The sequence below is a fragment of the Loxodonta africana genome, chromosome 21, assembly GCF_030014295.1.
Source record: "Loxodonta africana isolate mLoxAfr1 chromosome 21, mLoxAfr1.hap2, whole genome shotgun sequence".
Taxonomy (NCBI): Eukaryota; Metazoa; Chordata; class Mammalia; order Proboscidea; family Elephantidae; genus Loxodonta; species Loxodonta africana.
Window position 1 is genome coordinate 6,076,144 of NC_087362.1, and position 27,390 is coordinate 6,103,533.

The following is a 27,390-nucleotide window of genomic DNA, read 5'->3' on the forward strand; positions in this document are numbered from 1 at the left end:
TGAAGTTGCTTAAACCTTTGTTGCTTTGTCTGTAAAATGGACAGCCCATTTTTCTGTTAACTTTAAAGCTATTATGTCAGATTCAAGACTGCCGGTAAAGTTTTTAAATTTATATAGGAAAGCAGATTATTATATTCTGAATTTACAGGGTTTGACATTTATCCATGAGGTTTTATAGCTGTTCACTTAATCTAGAAATGGAAATGATATGCGTAAAACTTTTAAAGAGATGTTGAGTAAGATGTTGGTAAGCACACACACACCACAAAAGGATTATTGCTTTCCTTTTCCTGTGATTATTGTTACCTTAATTACTGATGTCCAGATACAAAAAGGTGGCTTTTGAAAAATGTTTTCCTTTTATCTGAACGTATGATTAATGTGCTCAGGTCACAGCAGTTCCGAAATTCTTGGAATTCCTGCACAGGAGGACCATCAATTTACCAGAATTACTGAAAACTTTTATCGACTCTTCACCTTCACTTTTCAGCTGCAGTATTGTAAACTGTTTTGGAAAATATGTATATCCACCTATTTTAACTTTGTAAAACACAGTCAGTTGTATCCAACTACTAAAAAGTATTAAAACTGGTAATGTTTTCCCAGACTTTTAAATACATGTTTGTATAGTATTTTAAGCTACAGCACAAAGATCTGACTATTACGTACAAGGCATTGTTTACTCTGGTGCTGTGGACTGCCCAGAATCTGTAGCCATAAGACCAGTTGATCTTACTGAAATGAATCACATTGTACTCTAATCCGTGCAATAAACTATTTTTTAAAGGCTTTATATGAGAGAAAAAAAAAAGGGCCTAAAGAATTGGCATTTTTACAGATTTATTGCAAATATACATCAATTTACATGAAAAATTTCTTTTTCAAATAGGACAAAAAGGACCAAAAAAGCAGTTCTATCTCCTGAAGTGAGTCGCATATGTATATTTGGTTTTCTCGGATGCAATGAGTGTTATGTAGGCTCTAGCACAGTCTTCCACTGCTCCATCTGCTGGATATGCCTACATCACCCACACCAAGTGATAACCTCTAAAAAAGTAACGTGAACTAATTCAGCAGGTGGCTGCAAAAGGCTCAGGCATGTTGCTTGGGAAACTTGCTATGACTTTTAAATTTGTTTCACGTAAGCGCTACTGCTTCCTTGTAAACACAATAAATTAATTAAGAACCCATAATTATCATTAAATCACTAAGAACGGAAGGTACTTTTCACAGCAGGTGATATATCACAAACAAGAAGGGACTAGGCTGTTCAGTGCAGGTTTGCACACTGCTCCGACCTTACCGGTTTCGACAACATTTATCCGTGAGGTCCTATAGCCGTTCACTTATTCTGGAAATGGAGATCATATGCATAAAAGTTTTAAAGAGATTTGTAGGCATGCCCTTCAGTAAGCACTTAAACATCACACAAGGAAATAACGCCTCCCCAGTCACGGTTTACCAAGCGGTCGGGAGCCCTTAGCTTTTCTCGGCAGCGTCTTCGCAGGCAGCTTCGGAGTCGCGCTCTCGGACAGGCAGCCCCACTTTCCCTCCAGACACGGACGGGACAAGGTGCGGCTGCCACCCCCGGCCGCCGGCCAGGCCGCTGTCACCGCCGCTGCTTCAGAACCTTGGCAGCTGCTGCAAAGAAAGGGTTACTCCTCCCTTGGAGTCAACTGGTTGCAAACTTCCCCTGCTTGCCACAGACCTTTCCCTGCAAACTTGTTCGTCCTTCGGTACAGAAAGGCCGGGGGAAACCATGACAAGCATATGGAACGCCATAATGAAGGGCACCCCCGCAAGGTAAAACCTGCGAGTTATTCAGAAACGTAATCTTATTCCAGATGGGAAATACCGCTTCCAGCGGACCCTCCCATCGCGGTTTCCATCAGCAAACGGCACCCAGTCGCCGGGGAGGGAGGCTGCAGCTGCCACCGGCATGTGCGAGGTGGAGGCAAAGTTTGACAAATGATGACCACCCTGGAAGGGGAAGGATCTCGGCAGCCAGAAATACACGGGGCGAGCTGGGGAAGAAGGCGCGCGTGCAAGTGCCACCTACCTTTCAGCGGTCGCCAGGCGCGGAGGCACCGGAGAGGGGTCGGTGGAGGTGGCGGGCCGAGAGGCCAGCCCTGGCCGCAGGCTCCCTCCGGGGCGAGCCGAGCCGCCGCCGCCGCGCCTGGGCGCAGGGCCGAGCGGCCGCCGCAGCGCCCACGGCACTGGCTGGACAGCGCCGGCCACTTGGCCAGCAGAAGTTGGGCAGCCGCGGCCTCGGGAACCGGCGAGAGCAACACGTTCAGTTTGAACTTTCCAGCTCCGGTCCCAGCAAATACACACTCACGCACACACACGCGCGCGCAAGGAGAACCTCTCAGAGGCGAGCGAACAGGCGCCGGGGTCTCTCTGGCCGCGTCTCTCTCTCTCCCTCGCTCTTATTGGCGCGGAGGTTATTGTTTTATTTATTTATTTCCTCCTCCCGGCTCCATCCTCCTCCCCGCGCCTCCCGCCCGTCCACCCCCTGCTCCACCTCCCCCTGGCTACGGGGCCCCGGCTGTCGCTCCAGCTGCAGCGTGGCGGGGCTGCGCGCCGCTGGCGGAGGCTGCGGCTGGCCTGGGTGGGTGCGCGCCGACGGGGGCGCGGGGACGGGGGGACGGGGCGAAGGCCCCCGGCGAGGCGGGGGTGTGGGCGAGAGCGCGGGCCGCGGCTGCCTGCGGTGGGTTAGGGGACGGGTGTCAGAGGAGGTGAGGGCGGGCGCTGGCGGCCTCCCGGACTGTGGTGCGCGCAGCCCGCCCGCCGCAGTGAGGGGAAGCGGGGCGACCTCTCCGCCGGGGCCGAGTGACTGCCCGAGCTGTGGCCGCCTCCGAGCGCCCGGACCCCGCCGGCGGGAGGGCTCCAGCCCCTCGTCACCTTTACCACCTCTGCTGCTCTCCCTGAGGCTTCCCTAACCCCTCGGGGACGCTCAGATGCGCGCCGCCACCGTTTAGCCACGGAGGACGCGAGTTTGCATTTTTTAATGGTGGTTTAAGTGCTACGCACTTGGGCTTCCTCCACGACTACCCACCCTTCCTCTCTCCCGCGGCGCAGGAAAGGTGCAGTCCACCGCTGGCGCGGCTGGGGCGGGCTTATCCCTCTTGGAAATGAAGTGGGTGTCTTCAGAATCAGAGCTTCCAGGCGCTGCCTGGGGTGCCTGTGTTAAGGTCCAAACTGACCTACAAGATCGGGAGCGGCAATGTCTTTGCCGCTATCGTTCGCCGCCCAAACAGGGCTCTCACATGGCTGGTGTCACCGTTTTTTGAGAAACAGCCTACCTGGTTCCCAAACCTGCAGGAGAGATGACCTTAAAGCCGACCGCCCTTCCCCATCGCACTCACAACTGAAAGCTAGGCTGGAAAGAGCCCAGTTCTGATGTAAGGAAATCCGTTCTTCCACTTGCATCTTCCTGACCCTATTTCGGAGCAGCTTCTCCGAGGCAAACCCCTTCCAGGCTTTCCATTAGGTAAACCTTTTATTTTGTTTTTTGTTTTGTTTTGCTTGAAGGGTTCGTGTTTTCAGTCGCGGAAACGAAAGGGATCAAAAGGAAGTGATTCCGCAATAGATCTAGATAAATAAACCCAGTCAGTAAACTAAGCACCGTCTCAAAGCCTGGAGTGCAAATCTCAGCAGTTGGACTGGAAACAGGGTTCGTTCTGCAATTCTTCTAAAGCTGCAACAGTTTGGGGCTATTTCTTAGTGTGACTGAAGATAGAGACACACTCTGACACTGGGGCGCTGTGTCCTTTCATGTTATCCACCTTTTTTTTTTTTTTTTTTTTTACTGTTGAAAAGACTTCCAGTTTCTCTGACATGCATCCGTTTTCCAGTGTTTCAGATCTTAGAAAATTCCCAGTTAAGTGTACAGACACTCGGTAAAGAACTGGTATTTTACATATCCACTGGTATTTTGGTGGTGGTTTATGGAGTAAGCCCCCCAGAGGTCAGACAAGGAACAGGAGAGATCCCTGCAACCGGAGAACGTGGAAAACAATCATCACCCCTTCTGCAGGTTATTGTTGTTCTCTGCACCAGCTGAAGCTGTCATGCACACTTGCCATTTTCAAAGAAGGTCAAAGGGAAGCCCTGTGCCTGGACATCGAACTCATGAAGCGTTAGCCTATTACTGAGAAAAAGGATTGACCGTCGCTGAATTTAGGACACTCCTACTGGATGGGAGAACCCGGAGATAATTCTCAAAAGGCAGGTTAGTGGTGGGTATGAGGACCTGCAGGTTTCCATTGACGTCTGTGTCAGTGCACAGGAAGATTTCTACTCAAAACCTAAAAGGGCCACATGCAATTATAAGTCCCAGGACTTTGGAATCATGTGTGTTGATTTCTCCAGAATTCTCCCTTCCTCCAGAGCTAGCCAGCTTCTAACGTGGGGGAACAGCTATCTGACATTGAAGTTTCCATTGTGCTTTGCATAAAACTTCCTGTGGCTATACACGTATATCCGTGGGAATGGCAGTCCACACCAGGATGACTATATTCACTAGGAAAACACGTTTGGGGGCAGGAATGATGTTGACACTCTGGATGCTGGAAACATCATAGTCCACCATAGATGGATAAATGACCAAACCAGGAATTCATATTAAATCATTACAGTAAAGGATGTTTTTAAATGTCTGTTGTCTGTAAATGTTATTTGTTTCAATGAGTGTGTTTATGTTCGTACCCATAGCATAGAGCCTGATTCATAAAAATCTGAAAATACGTGTAGGGTAAATTACAATTACACAAACAAAGCAAGTGGGGAATCTTTTTGTCTATTAAGGATCAATGAGTCAGGGAAAAATAAAGATAAACATTAACATAAATGTAAAAGAATAGCTTAAACTGGAGTTTTAAGAGGTTATTTTACGAAGTACCAAAAATTATGTACTTTATATTGAAAATAAAAATATGTAACTGCATCGAATGAGTTAAATTTATTTGCAAATATTGTTTGATTTCTTATTGTGGGCAAGTAAAAGCAGATGAAAGAGGTGTAAAGAAAAAGTGAGATGAAAGAAAATGAAAGACTTGATCACTAGAGAAGGGAGCCCATGAAGTGGCAGGTGGCTTGGTGAGAAGATGGGAGGCAGGGAGAGAGAAAAGAATTAAAATCCCTTTATTTCTGCTCAGCACATCAACGGTCCTCAGAAAGCTTCTTCGTATAGCTCTGTGTAAGGTTCTGAATTTATGGAAATTTGTCTAGACCATTGTGTTACTTGAAAGACATACACCAAACAATAATCCTCGCTTTTGCAATCAAGTTCCCTTTTTTCCACTTTTTAATAAAAGATTGAATGAGTCCTGATTTTGCTTGATATGAAATTTTTAATCCAAAGTTTCTGAAAAATTTTGCAAATGTACATCGTCAAGTCATACCCTTGCCCCATCTGCAGACCCTACTTGTAATTCGCAACCAATGATCTATGTTTTTGTGCATGTGTGTACCTGTGTATGCATGTGCATACATGTGATGAACAGCTAGCCTGACGCACTGCAATATGTGATCATCTAAAGTTGTTATTGTGTGCCTTCGACTCATAGTGACCCTATAGGACAGAGAACTGCCCCATAGGGTTTCCTAAGCTGAATTCTTATAGGAGCAGATCACCAGGTCTTGTCTCCCACAGAGCAGCTGGTCCTTTCCAGTCACTGACTAGCAGCCCAGTGCTTAACCATTGCACCACCAGGCCTCCTTGGAAACTGAAGCATTAGCACTAATGCTAAACAATGCACAAGTTACAAAAATGACTACCCAAAGATATCCTAGTATTTAGGGTGTTCCATCTCTTGCTTTTCAAATTTACCAGCAATTATAATTTTTATTAATGTTAGAAAAAAACCTAATATAGTCACCTTTGACACATATCTGCACATTATAAAGCAAAGATTCTCTATCTAACTCTCCAGGCTTAAATTCTTATAGAATGAAGGTCCATCTTCCCCATGTACACCCTCTCCCATAATCTCAGCCTGCCTTCCCTACTTCTGACATCTTTGATCAGTACTTTTAACACGTTGGGAGCAGAGATCAGGGAGCCTTGGGACAAGCTCTTCAATTACATATTAAGCACAAAAAAAGCACAGGGTATAAACGGTTGGGAGGAAAAGAAAAAAGCCGTTGCCATGGAGTTGACTCCAACTCATAGTGACCCTATAGGTCAGAGTAGAACTGCCCCGTAGAGTTTTCAAGGAATAGCCGGATTCCAATTGTCGACCTTTTACTTAATCACTGCACCATCAGGGTGCTGTATAAACTGTTAGGGAAATTAAAATTATAGAAATTCCCAGTGATGACAAAGTTAATAATTCTTTAGAGGGGCTGGTATCATTTCTCTTTATATGTGTGAAGCCAAACAGAAACCATGTTCCAAGTGTGACTGTTACATAGAGTTTACGGTGCCAAGACACCCTAGCCCTCTCTTCACTAGTTTCTTCCTTCTTTTCTATCTAATTTAAAAACTAACCAAAAACCATCGAGTTGATTCCAACTTATAGTGACCCTGTAGGACAGAGTGGAATTGTCCCATAAGGTTTCCAAGGCTGTAATCTTTACCAAGCAGACTGCCATATCTTTCTCCTGCAGAGTGGCTGGTGGGCTCCAGCCTCCGACCTTTCAGTTAGCAGCTGAGCGCTTAACCACTGCGCAGTGAGAGGGCCTTGTTTTACAGACTAGCGTCCTTTAATCCCGTATTATTGAACCTCTTTCTTTCTTCCTCAGGACCCTTGCAAATGTTATTCTCTGTGCTTGGACCACACCCATCTCCTTCAGCTGTCCACCATGTTACTCCACTCACCTTCAAGCTTTACACAAACCTATGCTCTAAGATGACAGAGACTTCCTTGATTGATTATGGGCATTCTTTCTTTATTCTCATGGCTGCCTGTACTTTTCCGGCAGAGCAGAGTACAGAGGGCAGCATGTAATTTCCTATGTCTGAGATGTTTGACTGATACATTTTCCCCACCAATGGACTATAAATTCCATGAAGGGAATTTTGGTTGTATCTTCAGCATTTAGCACAGTGCCTGACACCCAGTGGTTGCCCAAAGTACATATTTCTTAAAATGAATATATATATGAGAAACCAAAGATACATTCAGGAAAGCTGTAGTCTGGATACTCAAAGGTTGGGCATTGGGGCGGAATAGGGTAAAAAAAAAGTCAAACTAGTTAATTTTATCCAAGTTGATTTGTATTCATTATTATTAAGAAGATTCCTGGTTTTTCTCTCAAACATAGGATACTTTATTAGTTCCTTGCCACTTTAGAGTAAGGAAAGTTCATTTCTGAAAATATTTAACAAAAATGAAATGAAAAATCATAAAAAAGAAGATAAAATTACGGCATTTGACATTCTACCTAGGTAAACCTTCATTCTTTTTAATTTTGTGAGATGTTTCCTTTATGCTTTGAAATTTCCTTATTAATAGAAATATTCACCTCTCAATTAATTACAGTGTGTTTATTACAAAGCTAGGAATGTCTTGGGGTAAAAGTTATGTTACTATTAATACTGTGTGTATGACTTAAGAAGAAAAGACTAATTTAAATAAAATGTAGAAAATATAAAATGTAAAATAAGTCATTATCAGATCTATATATTACTACAGAAGTTCCAAAAACAGGCGAGGGACTAAATTATATGGGCCTTAGGATTTCAGAAAGGTCCATGAAAGTGATATAATATGAAAAGTGCCTTTTGAGATAAGAAATTTTGAGAGAAATCAATAGAAGAAATAAGCATTTAATATGAGGTCAGGTGCGCAAAAGTCAGTTTCAAAGGCGTGTAAAGGACCTAGGAAATTACTGTCCAATAAGAAGAAACACTTTGTGTTCTCAATTTTCCTTTGTCATCTGAATTTTAAAAAGTGAATATTGTAGTTGGGAATAATTTGGCATTAAACAGGAATGAAAACTTGAATTTTAGAATTCAAAGAGTTGATTGGGTTTTTATCACTGACGACCTTTTAAAAATCCCATACAAACAAATTTATAAACAGAAACCTCACGACAGCCCACATGTAAAAGGAAGAACTATATCGACTCAACAGCACACAACAACAGCAACATATATATTGAAAACTTATTTAATTTCCATCTTCTCTTTTTGATATTTGTTATTGTTAGTTACTTTGTGGAATCAATTCTGACTCATGATGACCCCCTGTGTGCAGAGCAGAACTGCTCCGTAGGGTTTTGAAGGAAGGCTTTGACCCTTCAGAAGCAGGTTGTCAGGTCTGTCTTTGGAGGTGCACCTGGGTGGGTTCGATCCGTCCGACCGCCAATCTTCTGGCTGGTAGTGGAGTTCTTCACCATTTGTGCAAACCCAGGACTCCATTTTCTGATAAGGAGTCACCCTATTGCATTTGAAATATTGTATTTATCAAAATTTAAATATTATTTCTCTATTACATACGGTGGTATTTTATTTAAGGGAAAAAAAAAAAAATAGAGCCAGTCTCAAAATGTTTTACTTTGTTGACAGCAAGATCAACATGACATCAAACAGGCTAATGTTAACCATGTCAGCAGCAGACCAGGGTTTTTTCAAAATCTGAGATTTCTCAAACTTTTGAAATAAACTTTTCAAATATTACTTTTAACATTTATTTCTACTAAGATTATTTGGACTAAAAAAATGAAAAACTGTGAACCAAATTGAAGAGAGCAATCAAACTCAATAAAGAATTGGAATATCACAAATGGACCCCTGTTAGGCAGAGCCCAACACAGAGTAAGTGGAGTACACTTGAACCTGTTCTACGGCGGAACAGAACACAAGAGATTTAGTGGGAGGGCAAAGCAGCAGATGAGGAAATTTTATTTTATACTTTCTGAAGAAAACAATCATGAGATAACTCTGTTTAGGGCCAAGAGTAGAGTGCAGTCATCTCTTCAGATGTATACTTTAATTGGAGTTGGGTGGAGTGGCAGCAAAAACTCACTAATCAAGTTAGGTAATGTGTAATGTAATATTTTTTAAGTCAAAATTAGTTTATAAACAATGATGAACATAATGTCCATATTTTAAACAACGCCAGATCGGTACTGCTGATTTTTTTTTTTTTTTTGCCTCAAGGACCAACATGGCTTGTCAGGACATTGCTCTATGCATTTCCCACAGTGTACCTGGTGAAACGTGAGACATCTCATGGGGAAAACACTTCCATTATTACAAGTAGATAAATCATATAAGAAAGATTCTACAGGAGATGTGCTCCATTGTGCAATAACAACTCATTGATATCAATTCACAATTCTCTTTATTTGGAATTTCTGTATTTCCAGGAGGGAATTAAAAACAAAATTCATCTATGCTTACAGCCATTTTTCTGCATAAATGTGCTTATTCTTTTTAGATAAAAGATGGTCTTATTTCTTCATGGGAATCAGAACTGGAAAGAGTATCCCAGGGGAGTTGCCCCAGGAGGGGCTGCCCAATGCTGACCTCAGGCTGCGAGGTCAATAAAAACCTCTTTTGTATATACTGTTGGGCCAGAAGCTTTTTCTATCCCCACAGAACCATGTGTTATGTTATATAAGGAAATCACAAATGAAGAAGTCTGGAAATGTCCTGAAAACTCATAAAAAGTTTGAGATATTAATAGATTTAATAGACGAGTACACCTAAATCCTTTCTTTCCAAACGTCAGCATATGACAGTCTAAAAGTTCTTCCTCTTATCTTAACCACTAGCGACTGTATGTAGATCTACCTTGCTGAACAGAACACACAAATTTCTCATTGTTCTACAATTCTGTACCTCTTCTTTGTCAAATGAAAACAATAAATTAGATTAATGTACATTTTCTTCTTTGTAGTGTTTTCCATTGTCAAACACTGAGGCTTTCTTTCTTAGAGGGTTGGATCAATGGTTGACTTTGTTTTGAAGCTTGTATTTAAGAAGGTATTTAAAAAGAATAAACTTCTTGCTCTTAACATGCTTAGATATCAGCCCTCAAAGACCATTGCACCACTTATCAATCTGGCGGACACTGCCATGTAACAACAAAGACCGTGAAAGTTGCTTGGAAACTGCTTTTAGTTGCAGCAGTTTACTTCCTCAATAGATGAGAACAGAGTTCTTTTTTTAACAAAATGAAATTCAGTTTTATAGAGCTAACTGAATCTTTTTTAACTGCTTTCTTTAAACATGCATAGTAAAATCTTTCATGTGAATTTCATTAAGCTTCAAGGTCGTTTAGGAGAAAATGGTAAGCATATCAAAAACAGAAGTGCTTTTCATTTAATGCAGGTGTTTGCCTACCAAGTGGATATGTGTTAAGAAAGGAGTATCTTCATTCATCTTCTGTTATTACTATTATATTTGGAAAGAGATCTTCATATACCGAAAGTGTCTCACTCTCTGGCCCTCTTGACTCAGAACGTGTCTACCATATAATAAGTGTCTTCATGTTACTATGGTTATTTTTACTTTCAGTAAATTAAAGAGAAGTAGTCCATTATTCTTCTGACAGATTTTTAATTACATCAGAATACCTAGGATTATTTAATAATTTTAAGATATAGATATGTACAACACACACACAAAAATATGTGTGTGTATCCTTTGTTCAAAACTGAACTTTACATAGGAAGGATATTTTTATAAGTGAATTAAAGTTAAAGAAATTCACAATCTACACATACTGTGTTTTTGCAATGTATCTTCACCGTTTTAAGTGAGAGTAATGTCCACATACAGAAAAATATTTAAGAACTAAGATAAATTTTCAAGGCTTTTTGGTTTTTGAATTCTTGAAATATATCCAGTTGTTAGGGTAAGAAACTAAGAATTTGCTGAGTTATTTTTTTCATATCTTTATCTCATTCTAAAAACAAAACAAAACAAAACAAAAATGCATTGTAAGCAGGTATAATTATACATATCAATGCATAATAACAATAATGATTGAAATTCTGTTGTGCAGGTATGTCAAGATGTAAAATGTTCAAATACTTATGAACTTCAGATACAGTTTACTGGAAACAATGACAATTTTTTAAGGAGTTTTTTCTTAAAGAAAGTAAATAATTAATGTTTCGATAAATTTGTAAATAGTGTTCTATTTGAGCTTGCTAATTGGTGTATTTTCCTGATGCTGCGACTGCTAGACACAATTTTGAAAAACACATCACTAGTAGAAGAAAATCTCTACACGGAAGAAAACAAAATCTCGTTAAGTCAAGATAATGAATAAGACAAAAACATAGTTTGCATTGAAGTGATCTGACCTGATATTTCTCAAAGACAGAAGAAGAGTGACAGCAGAGTCTTGATTAGCTAGAATGCTCTGGAATAGCTGTTGTATATTTAGTTGAAGTTTTGATTGAGTGTTAATTGGCTAGCTCGTTTCAATTGTTTTATTGCATTTTCTCTAAAATGTATTAGAATAGTTCCTATCTTAGTAAAAAAGTACATAAGACATTAATCTCAACAGATAATTTTTATCTAAATGTATTAATTTGGTAAACATAAATTGAGCTTGTACTATGTTGTTGAAAGTAGTTGAATGTTGGGAATACAAGATGAATAAATAAACCCAAGTTCCTCAACCACTGGTATCTCATAATTTACAAATGCACCTGAAATGTATGAGAATGACCGCATCTCATATTCTGGCCAAACCACATATTACCAATTCTTTTTTAAATGGTGGCTAATCTAATAAGAAAAAATGATATTCCATTATAATCAAATGTTATTTTATTTTGAATAAGTTTGGAAAATTTTTCCATAGTTTAATATCCATTTCTATTTCTTATATTGTGAGCTCTCTTTAGTATCCATTGCCCATTTTTCAGTTTGGCTCATACCCTTTTTTCTTAGTGATTTGTGGAGGCTCTTTATATATTAGATTTTAATTATGACAACTCCTTTGCCATACAGATTTGTTTTTAATGCAGTAAAACTTATCACTGTTTCTTTTATGGGCTTTGAATATTGTATCACACTTGGAAAAATCCTCTCAAAGCATTTATATAATTCTCCTAAGTTTTCAACTGTGACTTATGTAGATTCATTTTTTTTTTTTAAACTTTTAAATACTTTGTTATTGGGTCATGAAGTGACATCATGTATCTAACTTTCTTTTTTCATATAATTTTAGTACTGATTTGAAGTGTCCCTTATTTTATGAATTGTCTATTCTGAATTTCTAGTAGGCTGAATTGATCTGGTTTTCTGTTCACATTCCAGTATTTCCCAGTTTTAATCATTATTATTTTTTTATTATACTGAGTATATAATTTGTTTTACTACCTGGAACAAATACTGCATGTCCTCCAAAGCCCATTTCAAGCTGCTGAAGTGATGCAAAGCTTGGTGCAATCAACGCCTATGTTTTCAATAGGTTCCAGGAGACACTTGGTGTGAGGGTTGGACAAGCAAGTGAAGAGCTGAATCAGAAGATCTATAGCAAAGACTGGTGATAGACTGATCCTTGGAAGCTCTTAAAAAGCTGTAACTTTTAAAACCTTACAGGGAAGATCAGTATTGTCTCTTATTCTCAAGAGCATTAGAAATAGTGAAATACATGGGCTGATTACTCCACTGGCTTCAGGCTAATTGTGTACAAAGAGGTGAGATACAGAGCAGTTTCCTCCAGTTGTCCACCTTCTATCATTATGTGACAGGATTTATCATTTGTAAATCCAAACCTACGCCTGAGTCTCAATGCTTTGAAACAAAATAACCAACTATTGTCTAAGAGGGTCTGTTTTAGTTTCTTATTGTTGCCATAAAAAATTACAACAAACTTAGTGGGTTAAAACAACACAAATTCATCATCTTACAATTCTGAAGTTCAAAAGTCTAAAACAGTCCTTACTACTGTCAACAGAGTTATGTTTCCTCTGGAAACTCAAGGGAAAATTTATTTCCTTGCCTTTTTCAGCTTCTAAAAGCCCCCACCATATCTTCCTTTGTGTCCCCTTACTCCATCTTCACCGTCAGCCATCTAGCAACTTCAAATTTCTCCCTCTGTTCTGTTTCTGTAATCACATCTCCTTCTCTCCCTCTGCTTCAGTCACCTCATTAATGAGTCTTCTTACACTTCTGTCACCTTATCACCTTGTCTCCCTTTTAGCAGGACCCTAGTGATCACATTGGGCCCACCTAGATAATCCAGGATGATGTCCCTATTTCATTATCCTTAACTTAATCATATCTACAAAGCCCCTTTTACCGTGTAAGATAGCTTCTGAAGATTAAGTTGTGGACATTTTTGAGGGGCATTATTCAGCTTACCACAGAGTCCAGCAGGTCAACAAAGGAAGATCAATCACAAGAATCAAAACATAAAACATGTGCCCATTGAAATAGAGCTACATGAGAAGTGAGGTAAAAACTTAAAAATAGGAGCACTTGAGTAGACTCAGGAGCAGCACACACACACACACACACACACACACAAGTGTAAAACATGTTTTCCGGGAAACAAGACACTTGGAGGAAAAGACTCTCACATCCAGATCAAAACCAGAGCCCTGGAAGATTAAGCACTAAACAAATCAAAGAAGCAGCAAAAATATAAGGTGACAGAAGCACTGAAGGACAAGAAGGAGCCTGTAGGACAGATCCAGGAAACTCATAATAAAAATGATGGCATCCCAAAAAGATAAAACGGAACAGATGGAAGAAAGGCGGTAACTCAATAACATGAGATAATACATCCGTGATGAAAAGAGACCTGCATCTGCAGGCTGAGGGCTCACTGAGTTCCAGGCGGCATTGATGAGAAAAGACACACGTTTGGCTTATCCTGGAAAGATCCTGAATGGCAAGGACAAAGATAAAATAATGCAAACCCAGAGTAAAAGGACAAGCTCCTTACAAAGGGGAAACGACTAGTATGTGTGTTTCCTTGTGCTGCATTGAGAGCTAGAGGACAGAGAAACAGCTTCTGCAAACGAGTAAAGCAATGTAACCAGATATGTCTATTCCCAGTCAAGACAGGATTCACGTGTCAGGGGAAAAGGAACATTTTGAGTCTAATGCAGGACATTATAAAGTATGTCATTCATGTGCCCTTTCTGAGAAAATCATTTCATAAAAAAAAAAAAAAAGATTCTTAAATAAATAAAGATTTGATCTGGAACAGAAAACTCAAGATAGGGTTGGGGAGCAAAACAGAGTGAGAAGAACACATTTTTATGCATTGCCGTGGACGTATACGTATAAATGAAAACAAATCTTAATGGATAATGGAAGACTGTCCAGGAATATGCAATGCACTTGCAGAATAAAGGCTTTTCAGCAGAAGGGGCATACTGTCAAGGAAATTCTAAGTACCATTAACGACCCCAGAAATTATGAGGCTGGGGAAGGAGAGACGTGGGTGGGGGAATAAATGACCTTCCAAAGTTGTCATCTAGGAGCAGTTTCTGGAAGAGAGAAAAGAGAAGCAGTGTAAATATTTTGAAAGTCTCACATTATTAGGAAAGTTGGAAATACAGACACAATGGAGAATCTTGGAGGAAGAAATAAATATGTTGTTTTCAAACAGGCTGAAATACATAGGTCTTAATCCAGGGACAGGGAAAAGGAAACTGATCATAAATGTAACAGAAAAGTAGAACTTGTAAATTAACAAGGGGAAATTTGGAGTAAATAGCAACTACATCAAATCAGCAAACATTAGGAAAGTGATAAAGGAAATTAGCTCACTGGTCCCTACTTCATATTTCCTATAGAGTTACTACGAGTCGGAATAGACTAGACAACAGAATTTTTTTTTTTTTTTTTTCCCTATCATCCTCTCGTCCTTGGGGAGCCATAGGCCTGAGCCCTTGGCCTGCTTCTGTTTTTCATCCACACATTTCTAACAACATAGTCAGTAGAGGTAGTCTATAAATGGGGGTCAGGCCATATCACTTCTCTTGAATGTAAGCTCCATGGGGAAATAGTATTTCTTTACAATTTATTTTACCCCAGTAATGGATCCCTTAGAAGAGTGAATGGTACTTCAAACAATTTGTTGAAGGAATGAATTAATTAATTAAAAAAAAAATTGAAATAAACAGGTAAGCCAGGTGATATCAGTCAAATGAAACAGTTGTGGTAAAATACACAAGCTGGAATTTAATGTTAAATGTACAGGCAAACCTCATTTTATTGAGCTTCTCAGATATTTCATTTCTTACAAATTGGAAGCTTTTGTCAACCCTGCACCAAGCAAGTCCGTTGGCACCGTTTTTCCAACAGCATGTGTGTACTTCATGTTTTTTTGTCACATTTGGGTAATTCTTGTAATATTTCAAGATTTTCTTTATTATATTCATTATATACCTTATAATATAACTTATTCATTATTATATCTGTTATGGTGATCTGTGATCAGTGATCTTTGATGTTATTATTGTAATTGTTTTGGGGTGCCACAAACCGCACCCATATAAGACAGAGAACTTAACCAATAAATGTTGCTTGTGTTCTGACTTCTCCACTGACCAGATGTTCCCCCATCTCTCTCCCTCTCCTCAGGCCTCCCTATTCCCTGAGACGTGACAATATTGAAATTAGACCAATTAATAACCCTGCAGTGGCCCATAAGTATTCAAGTGAAAGGACGAGTCGCACATCTCTCACTAGAAATCGAAAGCTAGAAATGATTAAGCTTAGTGAGGAAAGCATGTCAAAAGCTGAGACAGGCTGAAAGCTAGGCCTCTCATGCCAAGCAGTTAGCCTAGTTGTGAATGCAAAGGGGAAGTCCTTGAAGGAAATTACAGGTGTTACTCCAGTGAACACATGAACGATAAGAAAGTGAAACAGCCTTTTTGCTGGTATGGAGAAAGTTTTAGTGGTCTGGATAGAAGATCAAACCAGCCACAACATTCCCTTAAGCCAAAGCCTAATCCAGAGCAAGGCCCTGACTTGCTTTAATGCCATGAAGGCTAAGAGAGGTGAGAAAGATGTGCAAGAAAAGTGTGAAGCTAGCGGAGGTTGGTTCATGAGGTTTAAGGAAAGAAGCTGTCTCCGTAACATAGAAGTGCAAGGTGAAGAAGCTAGTGTTGCTGTAGAAGCTGTAACGAGTTCTCCAGAAGATCTAGCTAAGGTGATTGATGAAGGCGGCTACACTAAACAACAGATCTTCAAAGTAGACGAAACAGCCTTATATTGGAAGAAGATGCCATCTAGGACTTTCATAGCTGGAGAGGAGAAGTCCGTGCCTGGCTTCAAAGCTTCAAAGGATGGGGCTGACTCTCTTGTTAGGGGCTAACGCAGCTGGTGGCTTTAAGTTGAAGTCAATGCTCATTTTTCATTTTGAAAATCCTAGGGCCCTTCAGAATTATGCTAAATCTACTCTACCTGTGCTCTATAAATGGAACAACAAAGCCTGGTGATAACATATCTGTTTACAACATGGTTTACTGAATATTTTAAGCCCACTGTTGAGACCTACCTTTCAAAAAAGATTACTTTCAAAATATTATTTCTCATTGACAATGCACCTGGTCATCTAAGAGCTCTAATAGAGATGTAGGAGGAAATTAATGTCATTTTCATGCCTGCTAACGCAACATCCATTCTGCAGCCCAGGCGCTGTCTTATATGGGTGCGGTTTGTGGCACCCCAAAACAATTACAATAATAACATCAAAGATCACTGATCACAGATCACCATAACAGATATAATAATGAATAAGTTATATTATAAGGTATATAACGAATATAATAAAGAAAATCTTGAAATATTACACATGGATCAAGGAGTAATTTCAACTTTCAAATCTTGTTATTTAAGAAATACATTTCATGAAGCTATAGCTGCCATAGCTAGTGATTCCTCTGATGGATCTGGGAAAAGTGAATAAGGGTTCACCATTCTAGATGCCATTAAGAACATTCGTGATTCATGGGAAGATGTCAAAATATCAACATTAACAGGAGTTTGGAAGAAGTGGATGACTTTGAGGGGCTCAGGACTTCAGTGGAGAAAGTAACTGCAGATGCGGTGGAAATAGCAAGAGAACTGGAATTAGAAGTGGAGCCTGAAGATGTGACTATGTTGCTGCAATCTCTTTACAAAACTTTAATGGATGAGGAGTTGCTTCTTATGGATGAGCAAAGAAAGTGGTTTCTTGAGACGGAATCTAGTCCTGGTGAAGATGCTGTGAACGTTGTTGAAATGACAACAAAGGATTTAGAATAGTACACACACTTAGTTGATAAACCAGCAGCAGGGTTTGAGGGGACTGACTCCAATTTTGAAAGAAGCTCTACTGTGGGTAAAATGGTATCAAACAGCATTGCATGCTACAGAGAAATCTTTTGTGAAAAGAGGAGTCCACTGGCGTGGCAAACTTCCTTGTTGTCTTATTTTAAGAAATTGCCACAGCCACCCCAACTTCGGCAACCACAAAAGCATCCTTCAAAATCGAGGCAAGGTCCTCCACCACCAAAAAGATTGACTTGCTGAAGGCTGAGATGAAGGTTAGCATTTTTTAGCAATAAAGAATTCTTTAATTAAAGTCTGTGCATTGCTTTTTTTTTTAGAGATAATGCTGTTGCACACTTAATAGACTATAGTACGGTATAAACATAACTTACATGCACTGGGAAACCAAAAACTTCATGTGACTCACTTTATTTTGATATTTGCTTTATTGCAGTGGTCTGGAACAGAACTGGCAATATTGCCAAGGTTTGCCTGTATTTAGCACAACAATATGAGACATCGTAATAATAAATGGCCATGTAATGATAAATGGATTGCAGATACATGCATCAAACAACAAAGCAGTTTAAGTATGTAAATCATTAAACAAGGATGATTAGAAACGTATGGAAAATATAATTAATCTAAGAGTGCAATATAAATTAAAATGTTTGACATATGACTCAAATATGAAGTGAAGGATATAGGGTAAGACTAGAAATTACTACTTACCAATTAATATTGTGTTGGTTTGTCTGCAAATGAAAATCAAAGTAAAGACTATATCCACATTTTCTTCAAAATCTCTCACCCTAGATATTTCCTCTATACCACTCGTGTCTCACCTACCCCTTCTTCAAAGCTTTAATGAAATTCAGTGAGAGTTTGGTCTCCCTTATTCATTGCCCAAACATCTGACTCTGCTGCCTTTCATTAGGATCTAGAATCAGTCTGCCTTTGAACAAATCCCAGCTCTGCTATATATTAGTTGTATGACCCTGGGCAAGAAGTTTTGTCTACGTATAACTTTATTTCCTCCTCAGAAAAAATAAAATGTAGTGGTGAGGTAACAGCAGTTTTTAATAAAGTTATTACGATGATTAAACAAGTTAATAAGGTAAACAGCACTGTCTAGGAGACTTCGTCGTGTAGTGGTTAAGAGCTTGGCTGTTAACCAAAAGGTTGGCAGTTGGAATCCAACAGCCGCTCCTTGGAAGCCCTATCAGGAAGTTTTAATCTGTCCTTTATAGGGTTATAGGGTCGATGTGAGTTGGAATCAACTCAATGGCGAAGTATTTGGTTTTGCTTTTTTTTTTAATCATAAATATTTTACATATTATTAATTACTTGGCTTTCAAATCTGGTTCTCTAGCTGTGATTTTAGATATCCCTTTCAGACTAGGGCATACATTTATCGCATTAGCTCTTCCACATAGGATCCCTTATGACGGTTCTTATTCAGTGCAAGACTCCCAGTGCTCAACTGTAATCTGCAGGTTCTTCTGCAAATCACTAGCCAGAAGCAAGGAGGAGGACACAGTGTTATCAGTAGGGGAAGTGGGATGGTTTTTGGACTCTGACACTTTATGCTGTGTACTGTTCAAGCAGAGGAAGCACACAGCATCCACCAGGGGGTGTTTGTCTGATATAAAACCGAACCCACTGCCGTAGAGTCGATTCCCACTGATTAGTGAATTTGTCCAGCCCAGAGAAGGTGCTTAAAGAGGACCAGACTGGACACTAAAAGCAGCAAGATCCGGAATATTGTCTTTAGTGCTACTTGCATAGGTAAGGAAGTAATGTTACAGTCTAAAGTCACCTAATGAAGTTTTAATAGAGGCCTTAGAATAAAGCAAAAACTTCATCTAACTTATAAATTTTAAACCATCCTCTTCTTGCAGTTTCATTCCCCCCAACACACACACACACAGATATTTACTTACCTGACCCATGTAACTTGCTTTAAAAAAGATAATTCTTCCCTCTTAAAAGCCACAGTCATTTCTAACTTGCATGTAAGTTGGGTTTCTTTTGCCGAAGCTACAGTCCACCGCAATTTCTGGTTCTACCTTTTTGACTCAGAAACTGCTTGCTGCCTTTTTTCCAGACAGAACCAAATAATGCTGTGTTGAATCTGACAAATATAAGATTGGTACTTGACTCCTTTTCCTGTTATCTGCATTCTTTAAATTAACTTCTGCAAGTTCTCCTGATTAATGTTCCATTAATACGATACATCCACCTGTGGGCTTTTGCCCAGAGGACACAAATGAAAAAAAAAAAAAAAGATTGGGAGGCACTCATCACTTCATCACCAATAAGTATTTATTAAAGACAAGCATCACATGAAATTTAGAATATTAAACCAGCTCCTGCTTTAGGGATTGATTAAATAGTTCTTTGTAGGAATGTATGGATTTGAAAGGCTTTTGTAATCTTATTTCATTAATATAATTACAATTCAAAATTCAGTTACATAGAGTATCTCAATTTGTTGCTCAGGGGATATGATCTCTTTTAGTTTAAAATTACATTATACTAAGGAAAGCTTCAAACTATCAGGTTAGCTTGTTTGGCAGATTGTTAGATTAATTCTCTAATTCACTGAAATATCTATTACAATTTTCAAAAGAATTGACTTCAATGAATTAGAAACTAATCTCTACAATTTATCACTCAAATGAGGTCATCACAATCCAGAAGAATATTTAAGAATACTGTCCCATTACTCATATTCCTTTTTATATTAAAAAAGTACTGACATATTATTTCTTATTTTTAAATGCATTAAAATATGCTAAATAGCTGGTCTATTACAAGATATACATAATTTATAATAAGCCTCTATAAATTATTGTACGAAGCTATTACAATTTTGACAGATAGGTAATATGATACACAAATAGAAAATAACGGTGTATTCATTCTCTAAAATTTTAAGTATTAAAGAATCTGGAAATAATTGCAAAATAGACATACACTTTTTTTAACTGTGGTTATATTTCAAGCAAAATAACAATGGTAATGGATATTTATACATTTTAGCTAATAGTGAAAATATTTAACTGAAATTACTTGAGTTTTAAAATTCTCATATATTACCGACGTTTATGTAAGTAACATGGCACAGACTTGCTTTTGTTAATTAATTAGATCTGGAGACAAACTTAGGAGACAAAATTATAAAATAGTAAAATAACAAAACTTTCAAAATAATGGGAAAATGAATAAAAAGAAATATAGGGCCACTCTTGATTTAAACGCAAAAAATAAGGTTCCAGCCTAACATCTTTTCGAACCAGCACTGAATCATCAGATAGGATAACTTTCTCTGTCAATCTGCATCTCAGTTGATACGAGATATACTTTAGAACTCCATCTGTTTGAACTCCGTATCTTTACAAATTCTAACGTGTCTGTGTGTCTGCCTTAGAATTCTCCTTGATAAAATGCCTACTCTAAGCTCCGTAGAGTATGGTCTCCGTGTTACTGCCACTACCGTCCTTTCTTTATCTTCCTCATCCGCCGTAGCCACCCGTCCCTCTCCATCACTGGGGGTACAGGCTTACATGTGAGGACCAACCAGGGCTCAGGCACTGCTGTCTACTAATAAACAGCCTGGAAACCAATCGTCTATATAAATTTTAGATCTTCTTTGCTCCCACAAGCTAGGTTCCCTTGTTCTGCCTTCCAATCATACCAGGTACCCAAATAAGTCCAGTATATGTAGTATTGCAGATTCTGAGCTATTTTTTTTTTCCCAGATAGCCCTCACTCGGAGTATTTTATTTCCTCATGTTTTGTGATTTTTCTTTTTTTTTACCTTGAGCTTATGTTTTGCTGAAATTTTATCTGTGACGATGCTCTGAAGCCTTGGCTGAGAATATATCCCTCCTTCAGACATGTATCCTTTTTATTTTCTCCAATATGTCACTCAAATCGTAATTACTTTAACGTATTTATTGGCTTGGAATCTTTTTAAATCACAAATAATTTCAATTCATGTGCCCTGGTGGTGCTTAAGTGCTCAGCTATCAGGCAAAAGGTCGAGAGTTCAAACATACCAGCTTCTCTGCAGGAGAGAAGGCCTGGCAATATGCTCCTATAGAGATTGCTTTTGTTGTTACCAGGTGCCCTCAAGTCAGTTCTGACTCCTAGTGACCTTATGTACAACAGAATGAAACACTGCCCGGTCCTGTGCCGTCCTCACAATTGTTGCTCTGTTTGAGCCTATTGTTGCAGCCACTGTGTCAATCCAGCCCCTTGAGCATCTTCCTCTTTTTCACTCTCCCTCTACTTTACCAGGCAGGATGTCCTTTTCAAGGATCGGACCCTCCCAATAATGTGTCTAAAGTAAGTGAGATGAAGTCTCCCCATTCTTGCTTCTAAGGAGCATTCTTGGCTGTACTTCTTCCAAGACAGATCACAACCTAGGAAACCCTATGGGGCAGTTCTAACCTATCCTACAGTGTCACTATGAGTTGAAATTGACTTGAAAGCACACAACAACAATTTCAATTCAGCTTTCAAATTTGCAGATTATCAGAAGATACATTTATCTTCCTCCACCCAAAGGCAAGTTTCAAAAGTTATCTATGTTATCCCCTTTTGTGGGAATTATTTTTCCTAGATCAATCATTTGATAATGATGTATTCCTTCCATGTCATAGCTGTTGTCAAAGAGTTCCAGTTGTCCTTCCAGCCTTCCACAGGACCTGGGTTTTGTTTCCTGTCCCTTCATTTTTTTTTTTTTTTTTCAAATAGCTGTTGCAGTGAAGTTAACAGGGTCAACATACATATTTTGGACAGCTGCTGGTTTCAGAGCTATTTTACTTCTCTGAGGTCAGGTTTTATTTCATTTTTGTTCTCCTTGGAATTCTTTTTTTCTTGCCGGCTAACCATGAACGATGGCACTGGGTTTACTGGGAACCATGAACTTTACAAAGTTTTAAAAGACAATATATTGCTGTTTAGTATCCCAGAGTATCTAGACCCAATATGAGTAGAGGTGTTATTGTGAGTTTGAGTCTCTGTCCACAAATTCATATATAAAAAGAATATCAAAATCTATTTTTTTTAAAGAAAATTATTTATGGCTATGGAAGCCCTTGTGTCTGGATTGGTGGAAAACTCTATTCAATTCAATAGTTAGGAAGAAGAGAGAATCTCTCTATTACTAGGGTTGTGAAAGGTCTTCATTACTTATGTTGTGCCAAGGCATTAGAGAGGTCCCTTCAGTCGTCATTCATAATTCTGTCCTGGTCCCCAGTAAGACTTCCATTTTATTAATTCACAATCCCTTTCTTTCTGGTGGGTCTGTGCTTTCAATATCACTACTGAGCACAGAAAGGAGTCATGAAATGGCAAAGGTTTATTCTTTCTAAGTGTACCACACGTTCATCAGCTCAGCGATCTTGACACTTTCTGGGAAAATGCCAATATATGAGATCCTATTAATCATGAATTTCCTGTTAAAATTCTCAAGTGACTTTTTTGAATCACTTGGATTCAGAAAAAATCACCTTCTTCCGGTCTCCTAGAAAATATATCTTCTGCCTTCTATCTGTCTTTAAAAACTAATGTATCACTTTGCTGCCCACCCCCGGCCAGTCGTTGTCATCCAGGCACACCAACCTACTCCTAGAAAATCCCAGACTCATTTTTAGCACAAGATCTTGATATGAATTTAAAATATAGAATGAATAAATAGTCCAACTTTCTTAATTTTCTAGATATATAGCTAATATTTGGAACATTATTTGCTAAAAGTATTCATCTAATACTTTCTCTACTTTGCAATGTGACTATATTCACAAGTTCTTAGTGAAGGACCATTTGAAGCAGAGCATAAAACATACACTAGTAATGGTGTGATCAACAGACATTTATTATTGATAGAATAACCAGGATAGTGATAGTAGAACAGCACACATTACCATCAGCCTAGGTTCCCCAAAGTTAGACTCCTATCCACAGGGTTAGGTCACATCCAAGCAAGCTCCAGTTCACATCTTGGGAGGAGAACTCCTAAATTTTTCTCTCTGGGATTAAAAAAAAATTGGACAGTCACCTCTATGTGCCAAATAGCATGTACAGCAAATAGGCAGGGGTCGTTGTTGTTGTTAGGTGCCATCGAGTCAGTTCCTACTCATAGGGACCCTGTGTATAACAAAAGGAAACATTGTCTGGTCCTGCGCCATCCTCACAGTTGTTGCTGTTTGAATCCATTGTAGCCAGCATGTAAATCAGTGTTGTTGAAGGCCTTCTTCGTTTTCACTAGACCTCTACTTTGCCAAGCATGATGTCCTCCTGATAAAATGTCCAAAGTAAGTGAGATGAAGTGTTGTCATCCTCTCTTCTAAGGGGGATTCTGGCTCTACTTCTTTGAAGACAGATTTTTTTTTTTTCTGGCAGCTCATGGCATATTCAACATTCTTCGCCAACACTGGAATTCAAATGCGTTAATTCTTCTTTGGTCTTCCTTATTTATTGACCAGCTTTCACATGTATATGATGCGATTGGAAAAACCACGGTCAGGCACACCTTAGTTATACAGGTAGGGGAAGGTACAATAAAAAGGGGGTAGTAAAAAATAAAAGGTGATAATGAAAAAGGAAAGCCTCTTGTAGACAATGGACATCATTTATTGTCCCTGTTTAGAATAGGCTAGATTTACTGAAGCCAGAGAACAGCTCTTCCTCCTTCACCCCAGTATGATAGCTTAACAGAGTTCTGAGTTTCTTCAGAGGGCAACCATCTCCGCCTGAACTACATTCTTTACTTATGTCCATTAATAGCTAGGGAGGCTGTGAGGGGCAGTTATAATATAAGACACCTACCTGGACATTCAGCACATTCGTAGGAAATGCCAATGCCTATATAAATTTACACATGGAGTTATTTATTTATTTTCGTATTCTAGATTTTACATTCTATTACCCCAGTCTATCAGTGACTTCATTATGCGAGGCATTTACTTTTTTGAAAATTCATACTGTATTCTTTTGATCTTTTAAAAGATATATTGAACTATAAAATACATAGACTAGAGTGATCAAATCTTAGTTGTACAGCCTCCAAATTTTTCAATCTATATACATCTGTGAAAGCCACCCAGTTCAATATAAAGGACATTTTCATCTCCCCAGAAGATTTTTTCATGGCACTTCCTAGTCAATTCATTTTGCGCACAGAAATAGACCCTATTCTTATTTCTTTTGCCATAGTTTAAATTGCTGGCCTGTGAACTTCATCAAATGCAATCAAACACTATGTACTCTTTTGTGTCTGACTTTTTTTTTCTTTCTCCTATTCAACATAATAATTTTCAGTTTCATTCATGTATTAATGTTTTTTGTTTTTTTTTTTAATGGTTGTGGTGTATGAAACTGTAGGAATACAACATTTATCCATTCTTCCGTTGAGTAACATTTGGGTTATTTCCAGTTTGGGACTGTTAATAATAAAGCAACTATAAGAATTCTTATACATGTCTGTTTTGGGACATATCTACTTATTCTATTTGGGTATACACCAAAGAGTGAAATTGCTGGGTCATATGGTATCCCAACTATATATCATGTGGTATATGTTATGTTTTAGTATATATATTTCCAAACATATTTACAAAATGATGGAACGATTTCAAATTCCCACTATGATGTATGAGAGCTCTTGTTGCTCCATGTTCCTCACTAACACTTGATATTGTCAAATATTTGGGTTTGTTCTAAATTTTACCCATCTGGAATCTGTGAAGTAGTATTTCATCTAATTTTTGCTTAAATATGCATTTCCTTGATGAATAACAATGCTGAACACCAACTAGCCCATGCGAATTGTCATTTAGATGTCCTGTTTTTCAAATGCTTATTAAAATTTTGCTTATTCAGTTGGCTTATTTGCCTTCTGTTTACTGATTTCTAAGAATTCCTTATGTATTCTGAATCCCAGTCTTTTGTCAGGTGTGTGTATCGCAGATATTTTCTTTCATTCTGTTGCTTATCTACTCAACTTATAAATCTTTCTGTAAATGGAAGTTAATTTTAGTAATGTATAATTTACACAATTTTTCTTTTATGGTTAGTTTTTTATGTGTCCTGTTTTAAAAAAAACAATGGATCCTATTGAGATCATGATGGTACTCTTCCATCTCCTTTTAGGAACATTATTGTTGTACCTTCACTTTTATGGAGCCAGATATTTATAAGGGGATGTGAGAGACCATATAACTGTTCAAAAATATTTGTTGCTCCTTTCTGAAGGAATATTATCATTTTTTTTTTTTTAAGTTAAGCATGGAAATGTCACTTGCTTTAGTCAGTTGAATATAATTGGGAATAAAATTTGATACTGTGCTTTGTGGACCGTGTGGTCTCTGTAGCACCTTTTCAATATTATGATGGAAAAGTAACCATAAACAATACATGCATGAATAAATGTGGCTATCTTCCAATAAAACTTTATTTAAAAAAAAACAAGCCATAGGCCATAGCCTGTTGACTTCTGACTTAGTAGTCTAGAGGTAGGAAACAGAATACTGCTATATAAAGCTGGAAGAATGGCAATCCATTATGTAAATTTTTGTCTGCAGTAAACCCAGAGCATTGCACAAACTTACAGGGACATCAACTATAGGGGAGCTGGAATTCTGTGAAAGAGAATAGGAAAACAAAGTGTTTGTAGTTAGTGTTATGACTGCTATAAATATTATGACTGCATTTGGCAAGATATTATAATAAATAGAGTTAAATCAGGTTTGGTGAGTTTATAAATAGATATGAAGGAAAATGCAGGAATTTCACACATTTTCTACATCAAATACCTGGAATGGCCTGTTGGTTCTAGATTCCATACAATAAGAGATAGGACTGAAAATCGTCTTGTGTAGCATAGGCCCAGTGGACCTTTTTAGTTGTGGCAAAGGTCAGAGGTGAAGACTGAGGCATTTCCACCTGTTGTTGCAGGTGATCTCAAGGTACTTGCCATTCAGTTAAGCAAGGGAATCTTTGATAAAAATAATAAACAAATAAATAAAACAAAAAAGAGAAGCATGAAAATTATGATCAGGAAAGAATTTTGTATATGGTTACTTGCATCAAAAAATGACTGGGAGCAAGTAGGACCTAAACTTACCAATGTCCAGAGGGAATATTATAGCCCAATAAATCAGGAACTTGGATTCCAAATATCTGTGACTGTTGATACGTTTAAAATCACCATTGGGACTACAGCAGTCCACAGCCCAGACAAGGCTGTTTAAATTATATAATCCTGAAAGAAAGCATAATAACTGATACACATTCAAATGTAACCAAGGAGAATAATGAATGAGGATAAATCCCCCAAAAAGACCAGTGAAGAAGCATATAGAAAAATGGGTAAGGATCTTCTCCTTACAGGAAGAACCAAAGGCTACTGAAGGAATTTTTCTGACAGCTAGGAATCAGGGGATATTGTGCGTCTTCCATTCTTCGCTTTCCAAGTGTCTATTTATATTATTGTTTTTGCGTTTCACAGTAGCATAGTGAGTGTCAGGGAATGGGAGACGATTATATGGCCTATTTAATGCAGACGACTCTAGGATAAGAATACCACACCTTGATCTGGTGAAGACAACTGTTTGTCCTCCAGACATCTTGGACTTTGAACCAAAAGCAATGACAGCGTACAAGTTTGTTTACCTTCCTTGGTAAAAACATGAAAGTATTGTATGTGTAGGAAGAAGAATGGGGCAATTTGCTGGCCAAGAAGAGGCGCAATGGTAAAGACAATACTATATGTTTACCAACCCATTATTTTTTCCTCCTGGAAACACAGAATGTTTGCTAGCTTCCTATGTCCACGAGGTGGGGCCAAGTAACTAGTTTCTTTCCGCTCCCCCCAAAAAGAATGCAGCCAAAAGTGATGCATATCTTTCCAGCCTGTTCCTTAAAATGTCTCACAATATCCTCCGTAGTCACTTTTTTTGTGTTTGCCGATATTTAATGAATTCAGAGAATTCAGTAGCAAATTTCAAAAGACTTTTGGGAATGCCAGAGCTGCCATATTCGCAGAGCCTGGATTTTTGATATACCACCAGGAATCCTCCCGAAGGATGGCCTTACTGGGAGCATTTGCATTGGGTTCTCTACGAGTTAAAAATTAATTTTATTGTGTTTAACCTCTGATATTGAAGCACAGTGGTTAAGCATTCAGCTAC